The sequence below is a fragment of the Chiloscyllium plagiosum genome, unplaced genomic scaffold (genome assembly GCF_037043375.1).
Source record: "Chiloscyllium plagiosum isolate Xiang-an unplaced genomic scaffold, Cpla_swu_hap1 HiC_scaffold_25, whole genome shotgun sequence".
NCBI classification, from domain to species: Eukaryota; Metazoa; Chordata; class Chondrichthyes; order Orectolobiformes; family Hemiscylliidae; genus Chiloscyllium; species Chiloscyllium plagiosum.
The window spans coordinates 18460315-18473668 of record NW_028270163.1 but is presented as its reverse complement, the minus strand read 5'-3'; the positions used below and the strand labels follow the sequence as shown (position 1 = coordinate 18473668).

Here is a 13354-nt window from a genome sequence, read left to right as displayed (position 1 = left end):
TACCAATGTATCGAGAGAGGGCATACCAATGCTGTTGTAGCAACCTGCAGATGAGTGATTGCCAATGCCACAGGTGTCTTTATGTGACAAGAGATAGTGTCACATACAAGTGCCACTGTTGTGTGAACTTTTGGGGTCACATAGTAGACCCACTGGCCCTTATCAATAAAGAGTGATGAGATAGAGATCTGTGGAGTGTTAAAATTGCCTTTATTACTTAGCTGTAGCCACGGTCTCCATAGTATCTAAAAGCTAATAAGTTGGAGACACAGAATAAAGAATTACAGAAGCAGTTATACTCTCAGATTTGGTCACAAGAAATTAATTAATTAAGAGGTGTACAATTATCTAAACCGAATCATTACTATTGGTTAGGTTTACATCATGAATAGAATATGAGTGCAATTAATCTATCACTATATAGATCTAACTGTAATATATGATTAGTGTAAAGGCATGTACATATTATCAGGTTTGATTGCACTAGAGGTGACAGTTTGTCCTTACTTAATGGTTCATATCTGATTTGTTTATATCAAAAATGCTTTCCTGTCTGATATCCCTGATGTTTTAATGACTTCTTTCAAGACTCAGTGGTTCATTAAATAAATAACCTTTTTAGATTAGATTCTCTACAGTGTGGAAACAGGCTCTTTGGCCCAACAAGTCCACATCGACCCTCTGAAGAGTAACCCACCCAGAGGAGAAAGTGAGGTCTGCAGATGCTGGAGATCAGAGATGGAAATGTGTTGCTGGAAAAGCGCAGCAGGTCAGGCAGCATCTAGGGAACAGGAGAATCGGCGTTTCGGGCATACATTAGCCCTTCTTCCTGAAGAAGGGCTAATGCCCGAAACGTCGATTCTCCTGTTCCCTAGATGCTGCCTAACCCAGCCAGACCCATTTTCCTCTGACTAATGCACCTAACACTATGGGCAATTTAGAATGGCCATTTCACCTGGCCAGCACATCTTTGGACTGTGGGAGGAAACCGGAGCACCCAAAGGAAATTCACGCAGATGCGGGGAAAATGTGCAAATTCCACACAGACAGTCGCCAAGGCTGGGATTGAACCTGGGTCCCTGGCGCTGTGAGGCAGCAGTGCCATTCAGTAAGACTGTGGGCATTAGCTTGTTATTCCTTTGCTATCTTCCAGAAAACCTAGCTCCGAGAACAAATGGTCCCATGTATAGTGATCGTAATGAGGTCAGCCTCATCAAGTGGACCTCAGAATATGAGCTCCTTAATTGGATAAGATTCACAGCCCCAATCAGGGATCCCAGCTGACAGATATAAACAGGAGTATCAGAGGTTCTGTCCACTCTATGAGCTGGCTCTGAGGAGCTCGATCAGTGTCAAGTTCTTTCCATGTGTAAATACAGGGTGACAGGATACCGGAGGCGTTCTTTCACCATGTTTTGTTTATCTAACAAGTTTTGTGTCCTTATGAGTCTAAAGGTTCACACTGCAAATTATTTTATTAAATTATTGTTTTTAACCTATTTCAGCCAACCTGTGCAAGAAGATCTCCCACCCTGTGAATTGGAAGAAGCACTGTACCTATGGAGCTGAAGATTGTAGCAGGATTGAATCCCTCTTCCAACTGTTCCCTTGAAACTGCAGCTGAGGATACATATGGCACCTCCCAATTGGCATTTGTGAGTTCACGAATTCCCCTCTTTAGATAACACATTTGATTGTGCAATTCATGTGGGACCCAAACAGCCTGAATTGTGTTGCTGGGTTTCTCAGGATCCAAGAGAACACTGGAGTTCAGAATTCCCTGGTGTCATCCAGACAGATTCCTGAACAGCAAGGGATTTCATCCCCTCAATATCCAGCTAGTTTGTGACCACAGGCAATAATTCCTGTAGGTGTGAATACTTTATCCAGGGAACTGTTCCCATGCTTACATTTTACACAATTCCAAAGTTGGAGAAAGTGAGAATTGCAGATGCAGTAGATCAGAGTCAAGAGTGTGGCGCTGGAAAAGCACGGCAGGTCAAGCAGCATCCGAGGAGCAGGAGAGTCGATGTTTTGGGCAAAAGCCTGAGGAAGGGCTTTTGCCTGAAGCGTTGATTCATCTGCTCCTTGAATGCTGCCTGACCTGCTATGCTTTTCCAGCGCCACACTCTTGATGCAATCCAAAGTTGTTCATTCTCCTACATCACATCCAGGGCTGACCCATCGATGATAAGGGGTACATCCAGAAAGCATGGCTAATAACCCCAATGTGTCACCCTCAGACTGTTGTTGAACAGGTTCACAATGCTTCTCAAATCCATTGCAGGTGCAGCTATTGATGCACCCCCACTCAATTAGATTTCTTTTAAGAGCTTTGTTAACTTCTCTTAAAGGAGGCCTCTGGCATTCTGCTGCTTGCTTTCAGTTTCTCAGCGTGGTCAGTTCAGGTGCTTGGAATTGGCAGTCTGGGGCATTTCCGAGAGGTGTTTCCTTCCTGCCTGGGTATGGCTGTGTCTGCAGCCCTGATCTTGTCAAGGGAAATCCATGCCTCCCCTCAAGGCCAGATGAACCACGCTTTAATTAAAATTTGAAGGAAGTTGGTTAGAGGGTGCCTCCTTGCTCAAGCACTCTATCTCTCTGCCCATCCATTACTTTGAATTGTGCAGGGAACTTGTCTCTGTGTCAGTTAAAGCTATGTCATTATCATAATCTCCAAGAATGGCTATCCCTGAAACACTCTTGACTTCTCTTCCCCCACACCCGAGAGGGAGCCCAGTCCAATATTCCTATTCCATTTGATGTTATCAAAGTTTCACTCTATATTACAGTAGCCATGACATGGAGATACTAGTGCTGGACTGGGATGGACAAAATCAGAAGTCACATGATGCCAGGTTATAGTTCAATAGGTTTATTTGAAATCACAAGCTTTTGATGTGCTGCTTCATCATAATCCTTTTGGACTATAAGCTGGTGTTGTGTGACTTCTGCTTATGTTACAGTAGGGGGAGCTCATAACATGTGTATTTAGATTGACTTGATTCCTGCAATATGAATCCCATAGTGATTCTATGGTGGGTGAATATTGCCTCATTGTTTTCCAAGGAATGCTTGTGCTTATGTTTTTAAGACAGGCGGATCTTATAATCATTTATGTAAGCCAGTTGGGCCTATCGCCAGAATAGTGGATTTGGCAGTAGTAGTTCAGAATCAGTTTGACAATATTGATCGACTACTGCTTGCTCGTGAGGACATTTTAATTGAATGTGTGGCATAAACTTGATGAAATCATTGATATATAACAATCTGAGTTCAGTCTGAAAAATCCATTTCAAATAAAACAAGAAATTGCTCTATTGTGTATCCTCTTGCTCATCAGGATGTCTTCTGCAATCATCTTTCTCCTTTAATCTGATGTGTAGGAGTTGAATTGAAAAACAACATGCTATCTGAATTCAGTTACATGTTGACGAAAAATTAATTTCTTTTACAACACAGGTTGTAAAGTTTGCTGTTGGTTTGCCTAAAATCATGACATTGTGTAGAGTTATTAGCTATTTCAGACTGATGGGGTTTCATCTTTTTCAGTGTTGTTCCCATGTGTTAGCTCTGTCGACAGGGAAGGTGGAATTTTGTTTCAACCCTTTGAAACCTCTCTCTGACAGCACAGAGTAATGTGAGTCAGCCCTTCCAACAACTCTCTCACCCTGCAGTGAATTGCTTCACTTCTCTTTCTCCAGTTACCTCCCATGTATTCATCACTGTAGATTGACCAGAGCTATTGGTTTAGAACAGAATCCCTACAGTGTGGAAACAGGCCATTCAGCCTAACAAGTCCATACCGATCCTCTGAACAGCATCCCACACAGACCCATCCCTGTAACCCTACATTTCCCATGGCTAATCCATCTAAGCTACATATCCCTAAACACTATAGGTAATTTAGCACCCCCCATGTACCTAACTTGCACATCTTTGGAGGAAACCAGAACACCTGGAGGAAACCCACGCAAATAAGGGGAGAATGTGCAAACACTACACAGACAGTTGCCCGAGGGTGGAATCAAACTCGGGACCCTAGCGCTGTGAGGCAGTAGTGCTAACCACTAAGCCAACGTGCTGCCCCATGCTAAACCTTATCCAGGCTTTGAACCCAGGACCTCTCTCGCTTAATCCATGCACCCAAAGCTGGAATCATACTCCAACACCAATGACCTAATGTCTATGGCTATAAGTCTTTATTTTTGACAAGAATATTTTCAAATTTTATAAGCAATGTTAGATTATGGGATGAATTGAAGCTATTGAGGGTTCATTCTTGTTGCCTTACATTTCTGGAAGATATATTTCTAATTTACATTTGCACACAAAATGTTCTCGTAAGCTGCAGATCATTTGTTTATAAACCTACCTCATGTGGCCAGTTGATCTGTAAGCATTGACCTCTGCAGAATGTGATGCAAAGGCCAGCAGATCCAAGTTATACGACAGGCAGCCATACAGTTTTTCAACCATTTTCCTTGGTTGAATGTGTTTACTGGGCTTTGTTCACTGTCTTTAAAATGCTGGTGAAATCCTAAGGCTTTAAATATTTCAGGGCAGTTGACTCTCTAACAAAGTAATTGGCTTCTGACTGCACTTAATGTAAAATATACGTGTTCTGCCAAATTGAGTTTTGGTGTTGCAGTGAGTTACTTTTATTTTGTATCTATGTGCTTCTGAACTACTTCACAGCAATGCAAAGGCTATAGCTGAATTAGATAATGCAAGGCATTTACTGTTTAGGAAGCCAGAAATAAACTCAAAGAGTGTCCTGCTGAGGAATGAGAAATTAACAACTTAATTGCTTTTAAAAAACAAAGCAATATGTAAACATGATAAATTGGCACATCATTATATAAAGACAAGTGGCACTTCTCATGTGCAGATATCTTAGACATCTTACAATAGGAGGAATGGGATATACAAAACACTGATCATAGTGAAATGGGAGATAAATAGAGAAGCTAAGGAGGATAACACTGAAGAGAAAAGACTTATTGTATTTCTGAAATCAGTGAGGAAAGTATGTAGAAAGAACTAGAATCCAGATCTGTTACCTGAAAGAACAATTACCAATAATAAAGAACAAACAACAATCCAGCACAGGAACTGGCCCTTTGGCCCTCGAAGCCTGTGCTGACAATTTGCCCTTCCATACTAAAACTCTTCACCATACCCCTCTATTCCCTTTCTTTTCATGTATTCATCCAAGTGCTTCTTGAATGCTGTTATTGTGTCTGCTTTCACCACCTCCTCTGGCAGTGCATTCCAGGCACACACTACCCTTTGTGTGAAAAACCTGCTTCGCACATCTCCTTTAAACTTCCCCTGGCTCCCCACAGCTTGAACATGTGTCCCCTAGTAATTGACCCCTCCATCCTGGGAAAAATCCTCATACTTTCCACTCTATCCATGCCATTCACAATCTTATAAACTTCTATCAGGTCGCCTCTCAACCGCCTGCATTCCAGTGAAAACAAATCCAGTCTATCGAACATTTCTTCATAGCTAAAATCCCCCTATACCAGGCAACATTCTGGTAAACCTTTTCTGTATTGTCTCCAAAGCATCCACAATCTTCTTATGGTGTGGTGACCAGAACTGCACACATTATTCCAAGTGTGGTCTAACTAAAGTTCTACAAAGCTGCAACATAATTCATCTATCCCTATACTCAATGCCCCATCCAATAAAGGTAAGCATGCCATATGTATTTTTTACTACTTATCTACCTGCACTGCCACCTTCAGTGATCTGTGGACCTGCACACCCAGATCCCTCTGCATATCAATATTCCTCAGGGTTTTCTCATTCCCTGTATAATTTCCAACTGCAATTGACCTTCCAAAATGCATCACCTTACATTTGGCCAGATTAAACTCCATCTGCCATTTTCCTGCCCATGCCTCCACTGACTAATATATCCTGCCATACCCTCTGACCATCCTCCTCACTATCCACAACTCCACCAATCTTTGTATTATCTGCAAAGTTACTAATTAGACCAACTATGTTTTCTTCCAAATCATTATGTAGATCATGAACAGCAGAAAGTCCCAGCACTGAACACCAGTAGTTACAGCCCTCCATCCTGAAAGCATCCTTCCACCATTACCCTCTGTCTCCTATGACTAAGCTCGTTCTGTGTACATCTTGCCAGCTCACCCATAATACCACGTGACTTCACCTTTTGTACCGGTCTGCCATGAAGGACCTTGCCAAAGCCTTTACTGAAGTCCATGTAGACAACATCAACTGCTTTTCCCTCATCGATCATCTTCATCACCTCTTCAAAAAGCTCAATCAAGTTATTGAGGCATGACCTCCCTCTGGACAAAATCATGCTGTCTATTGCTAATCAGTCCATTTGCTTCTAAATGTTTGTAGATGTTATTCTTGAGAATCTTTTCCAATAATTTCCCTACCACTGAAATGAGGCTCACAGGACTGTAATTTCCTGGATTATCCCTGATACCCTTTTTAAAAGCATGGGACAACATTAGCAGTCCTCTGGGACCACACCTGTGGCCAAAGAGGATACATGGTTGCCTGACAGTGCTCCAGCAATTTGTTCGTTTGCCTCCAATATTCTGGGATAAATCCCATCAGGACTCGGAGACTTATCCATCTTAATACTTTTTAAGACGCATGACACCTCTTTCTTTATAATAGCAATGTGGCTTAGAAATTCGATACTTTCTTCCTTGAGATCATCCTCCACTAATTCCTTGGTGAATACCGATACAAAGTAACCATTTAAGACCTCATCTAGCGCTTCTGGATCTACACATAGATTCCCTCCTTTGTCCTTGAGGTGATCCTTTCCCTGGTTACCCTCTTGCTTTGTATAGTTGTGTAAAAAGCTTTAGGATTCTCCTTAATCCTGCTTGCTAATGACTTTTCATGACCCCTTTTAGCTCTTCCAATTGTTTGTTTAAGTTCTTTCCTACTATCCTCATATACTTCAAGGGCTGCATCAATTCCCATCCTCCTAGACCTTACATTGCTTCCATTTTGTTTCTGACCATGATCATAACAAAACTGGTCATCCAAGGTTCATGTAACCTGCTACACCTATCCTTCACTCTCACAGGAATGTGCTGCTCCTGAACTCTTATCGACTGCCGTTTGAAATACTCCCACATGTCTCCTCAAATAATCACCTCCAGTCAACACTCTCTGGTTCTTGTTGAAGGACTTTTGCCCGAAACATCGATTTTCCTGATCCCCAGATGCTGCCTGACCTGCTGTACTTTTCCAGCGCTACCCTAATCTTGCTTCTAATCTCCAGCATCTGCAGTACCCACTTCTGCCTACTCTCCAATTCCTGCCGAATATTGTTGTAGTTTGCCTTCCCCCAATTTAACACATTCACCCGAGACTGCTGTTACCTCTATCCATGAGTATCTTAAAACTAAAAAGCAGTATTATGGTCACTACTCCTGAAATTTTCCCCCACTGAAACTTCACTCACCTGTCCAGGCCCATTTCCCAAAAATTCATCCAGTATAACCCCTTCCCTGGTTGGACTATTTACATATTGAGTCAAGAATCCATCCTGAATGGCCCTTACAAATTCTGCCCCATCCAAGCCCCTAGCACGAAGTGAGTCTCAGTCAATATAGGGGAAGTTAAAATCACCCAGCTCAACAACCCTGCTATTTATACATCTTTCCAATATCTGACATATTCTCTCCTCTATCTTCCGCTGGCTGTTGGGAAGCCTGTAGTATACCCTCAGCATTGTGATTTCAACTTTCCTATTCCTGAGTTCTACCCATACTGCCTCTGATGTATCCTCCCTCAGTACAGCTGTGAGATACCCCTTTACCAGTAATGCAACTCCCCCATTTCTTTTACATTCCTTCCCATCACACCTGAAACATTTACATTTTGGGACATTCAGCTGCAGGTCCTGTCCCCCTTTCAGCCAAGTTTCTGTATCACAATAATGTCATAGAGCATTGGTTAGTACTTGGAACTAAGTTCATCTAGCTTGTCTATAATACTTCTTGCATTGAAACATATGCATTTCAGACCACCTTCACTGTTCTTTTTAACAACGTTTCCCTGTCTGTTCTTCGTCACATTTACCCTGGTTTCTACCTCTGCCTCAATTTCTGCATCCAGTGCCCTACTCCTCTGGTTCTCACCCCCCTGCCACACTAATGTAAACCCTCCCTAACCACTCTACCAAATGGCAAACAAGGACATCTGTCCTGGTCTTGCCCAGGTGTAACTGCCTCCCCCAGAATCAGTCCCAATGCTCCATGAACCTGAAACCCTTCCCCTCACACCATCTTTTCAGCCAATGTTGATCCTATATATCCTGCTGTTTCTACTCTCTAGCTCATGGCACTGGTAGTAATCCTGAGATAACTAACTCTGAGGTCCTACATTTCTATATATTCTCCTTTTATGACCACATCCCTTTGTTTACTTATGTAGTTAGTACCAGGGTGTAACACGATCACTGGGTGTTCTGCTCTCTTTTTCGAGAGGGTAGAAAGCAAGTGATGAGAGCACAGGGCATGTCAGTGTTACGTTTTTCTCTTCAAAGTAAATGAACCGATCATACAACAAAGAGGAATAATACTGTGTTTTTTTTATTGAAAGGTAAGACTACATACAAGTACTGTTAACTAGGAAGCTACGTTTATGTCTTTGACTCCTTTTTATAAAATTAATTCATGGGATGAAGGTGTCACTGGCTAGGCCAACATTTATTGCCCATCCCTAATTGCCAGAGGATAGTTATGAGTCAATCACATTGATTGGGCCTGGAGTCACATGTAGGCCAGACCAAGTAAGGATAGCAATTTTCTTCCCTGAAGGACACCAATGGACCAGATGGGTTTTCCTGATGATCGCCAATGAATTCATGGCCATCAATAGACTCTTAATTCCAGTTTCTTTTATTGAATTCAACCTTCACTTTCTTCCATGGTGGGATTTGAAGTTGGGTTCCCAGAACATTACCAGAGTCTCTGGATTAACAGTTCCATTTTTGCTTGTAGACAGACAAGTTGTGGGACAATTTTTTATGGTGGCAGTGATTGGCAGCAGTTTAAGATGCAATGCCTTAAGCTCACATGCAACTCTTAACCCAACGTAAGCAAAAGGACCTCTCTCAGCAACTTGAGAGTCAAAGAAACTGGTCTTGGTTACAGGCTGAGCATAGGGAAAGAATGTTGACTTCAACTAAATTTGTTGCAGAGGTTAGTGGGCTTCAGACAGAGATGTGAAGACACTCACGAGGATGTCTCAGGGTCAGCAAAAGTCAACTGGAGGAAGTTTTGGTTCGTCTATTTTCTGATGCTCAAAACGTAGCTTGACAGTGTGGTGACAACAATTGAAGTTGCAGCCAGCTATAGCTGGTTGGCATTGACATACATGCAGAAATTGACAACACACTTCTGAGTAATATTGGTTTTGGATAACAGGCATAAAATGAAGCAGATGAGACCAAGGACATCTCCCAAAAGTACTCCATGGGTCACCATATGAGCAAAGCAGGAGAAGCAATTGCCAAGTTATACTTTGTCTTGTTAGTCAAAACAGTCAAATTAATAGAAGTCACTCAAAGGTGGAATACAGATACCAATTAAGTTATTAATTTGGCTTGAATTTTAGACCTCTTAATGTACAATCAGTTCTTCTATAACGCAGTAGTTCCGTTCTCATGCAACCTGTGTAATAAGAAAATCGCATAATAGCAGCACCATTTGAACCAGTGGGGTCAGAATCGTGTTATAACCAACACACACTTTAAAACTTTGCACTATAGAAACTCTGTCCCTGTTCAACAATCGTAATATAGTGATTTCGAGTTAACAAAACATGCATTATCACAGAATGACCTGTCCACTGGAGTGAACTTTGATTGTTTTTTGAAGATTAGTTAGTTTATTAATTTATCCACTAATTATAAATGGGAACTGTGATTTTCCCTATTAAAATATCGATAGGAATAAATACTTTACAATTTCACAGAATCTTTGTTTTATAAGTTGAGAGATTTAGGTTTCTATGATAATGTAACATTGTTTGCTTAATACTGAAGAAACTCCCACATGGGTAATTGTGGCAAACAACTCTTTATTGCCATTTGAGGCTTAAAGTAGTTTTAACACTTTAAAAACGCATTGCTGACAATTTTGTAATTATTAGCGAATCCTCTACTACATAATTCAATTGTAGAACGTGGGAATATAATTTCCATTAGAATTTGGTACAGAAGGTGTTTCTTGATTGATTCTTGAAATGATGGGGGGTGGATGATTGTGATGGGTGAAATGCTTTACTCACTTATTGCAAGTAGATAAACATTTACCACAGTGACATTAATAAATCTCTTCATGCACATGTGGAATAATTTGCTATCGCAATTTGCTACTGTAACTGTCTGTTTTCATTGTAACTTTTCTACAGACGGCAGGGAAAACTTGCATTCATATAAAGTGTTTCAGATGTCCCAAAACACCTTATTCTAATGAAATACTTCTGATGTTTTGTCACTATCGTAACATGGGAAATGTGGCAAGCTGGAATTGGGTAGGGAAAGGAATTTAGCAATAAAGACTGTTGATGAAAAATGATAGACATTTAAGCAAACAGATCATGGCTTCCAATAAAAATATCCCAGTTAGATAGAATGATTCTACGAAGGGGATAAGCCAACTATGGCTAACAAGAGATGATAAGGATAGTGTCAAATCGAAGGAAAAACAATATAAAATCTGGCAAAGATTTGTGGTAAGCCTGAGGATTAAGGAAGTTTTAAAGAGCAACACCTTGGTTTCTATATTTTTAGAGGGTTCGAGTCTATCTGTGATTTATAAAATACTTGAAAATAGGCTTTTTTCTTTCCATTATTTGTCAGTTGCCATTTAGAACATTGTAGGATGAGTGTCATGTTGCTTGGTGAATAATAAAATTTAATAAGCTAAGATTGTTCTACAATTTTTGGGTCAAATGGTTCCACGTCACATGGAAGAATCATTGAGTGATGTTATTCATTCAGCGGCAAACTGAGGCTAACTATTTTAAGCTTCTATGAGTTGGCATTTTGGACAAATGGAATATCTAATGGAGAACATCATGCTCGGGAATTTGTGCTTGAGAATTGTTTTGATTCTTAGAAATTTGGAAACCTCATTATAAAAACAAAAAAAAAGAATTTCAAAGACACTATGAATGATCTTGTCAGCATTATTATCGAGGCAATGCAAAAATGACAAGAAGAAATTAAATTGTCAAAATGAATGACCTACTTGAGTGAGATCAGCGACCTCTGTGATGGGGATTGGCATTTGCCTGACATACTAAAGCTCCAAAGGATATTGGTACAAATAATATCCTTTCTGTTCACACTAGGTGCAATCCAAAATGAATGGTACTAAAAAGCTGCTTCTTTGAGTAACAGAGTCTAGAAATGTTACTAGTAGTCTCAGTCATTTAGAACTGAGATATGGAGAAATATCTCCACTCAGAAGGTTGTGAATCTTTGCAATTTCTATGTCAGGTTTTAGAAGTCCTACCATGCAAGTAGAGGTCATTTGTTCCATGGAGTCTGCACCGACTCTCCAGTGGCATCCTATCCCTGCATTTTCCCGTGGCTATGATCCATTTAGCCAACACCTCCCTAGACATTGCAGGGCAATTTATATGGCCAATCCACTTTACCTGCTTATCTTTGGACTGTGGGAGGAAATCGGAGCAGCTGGATGAAATCCACATAGACACAGGGAGAATGTGCAAAGTTCACACAGCCCAAGGGTGGGATTAAACCCAGTTCCCTGGTGCTATGAGGCAGCATGCTAAACCGCTGAGCCAGCGTGCTGCCTATTTTCAATGCTCAGTTGATCAGTACTTTCAAGGCAGGGCTCGATAAATTTTTAAACACTAAGGTAACCAACAAATAAATAGGTATATGAAGATGATGAAGTCCATAAATTATCTGACAGGTTGGATGGGCCATTAAACCTACTCCTGCTCCGATTTTTCTTATCATTATAAGGCCATGTGGGATATAACCTACATCATTTTCACATAGTTCCTCATTATACAGACTCATTAGCAACCATCATGGCTTTGACCATGGAAGTCATAAACAAATTTCTCATGTGCTGCCTATGTGATTTTGCAGGCATAAGTCTGGGAGTCTAAAGTTCCTTCTGGGGCTTTTAAGGCTTTATATTTGTATGATGTTAAAGAAAAAGCAGTACTTATGGATGACCCCATGCTGGGGACTCTGCCCCCTTTTGAGGGTGACTTTTGTTAGCATTTTGCAGGAGATAATCAGATTGTAGATTGTCCTGCTTCTCTATCTGGTTATGGACAGGAGGCAGGAGGTTTAAATGGATGTGCTGGCAGATGTCAGATGAAGTAGCCTCTGAGATGAAGGAGGTTGAGTACAGTCAGAGAAATTACCCAATTGAACAGAGACTGCACAAGCGCGGATCGGGTGAAATTGACAAACTGTTTATTACGAGTGATATGGCTGGAAGAGAAATTGACTAGGCTGACACAGAACTGGCAGTCTGTACAGGTAGGTCAAAAGTTCTCTCCCCCAAACGGTGAGTGCGGGCAGTTTTTATAAGGATACAGTTACAATGGTGTGAATTACAGATTGATCAAGAGAAGAATGAAATTGCTGGGAGAGCAATCAGCTGTCTGGGAGTAGCAACCAGTCCATAATCGAAACAGGAGATTTTGGTCCTGTGTGAGAGTAGGTGTGAGTGTCTCTCATCCCAGCATCAGTGAGTTTCCATTGTGGCTTGGTCATGGTTACCTTGGTGCCTTTCAGTCTTGGCACCCTTTGTGGAGTTCTACTAAATGTGAGGAGCGAGGTTGCCCTTATGGCTTCAGGAGTAGTTGTGCTTATTGAGGGCTAGGAAGTCTATTGTCAGACTGTCTTGGGAAGTGTTTCCCAGTCTGGAAGTGGTTTGAGTCATCTCCTGTTTGCTGCCTACTGTCTTAGTTAGCTTGTTTGGTCAAGGCTGAGGCACTCTGGGTAGTTTCTGTTGTGGATTAGGCAGACAAGGTTCCTTATACTCTTTTTGGCCATGCTGTGGGTGGACAGGGTAGCGAATTTTCTCCCACAAGTGCCTTACATTTTCTCTCTAATACAGGGTCACAGCTAACTGAGAACCAATAGTGGATTTTGAGGGTTGAGGATATCGCAAGGGATAACTTGCTCTCTGTCTAACTGCAAGGTGCACTCTTCCTTTGTGTACATGCATACATCATACTGGGGCTTCAGGTGACCTTGAAATGAATGACACAAGTCACATGGAAGAAAGAACAAGAGATGTGGGGGGCGGGGGGGAGCCATTTTGAGTAGTCTCCA

At 41.3% G+C, this 13354-nt stretch overlaps 1 long non-coding RNA gene across 1 annotated transcript in view; it reads right to left on the bottom strand.

The window, feature by feature from the left end:
- LOC148145288 (uncharacterized) overlaps positions 1–13354 on the bottom strand; it is a 30549-nt gene that overhangs the window by 4698 nt on the left and 12497 nt on the right. The gene's annotated exons all lie outside the window — the stretch shown is intronic.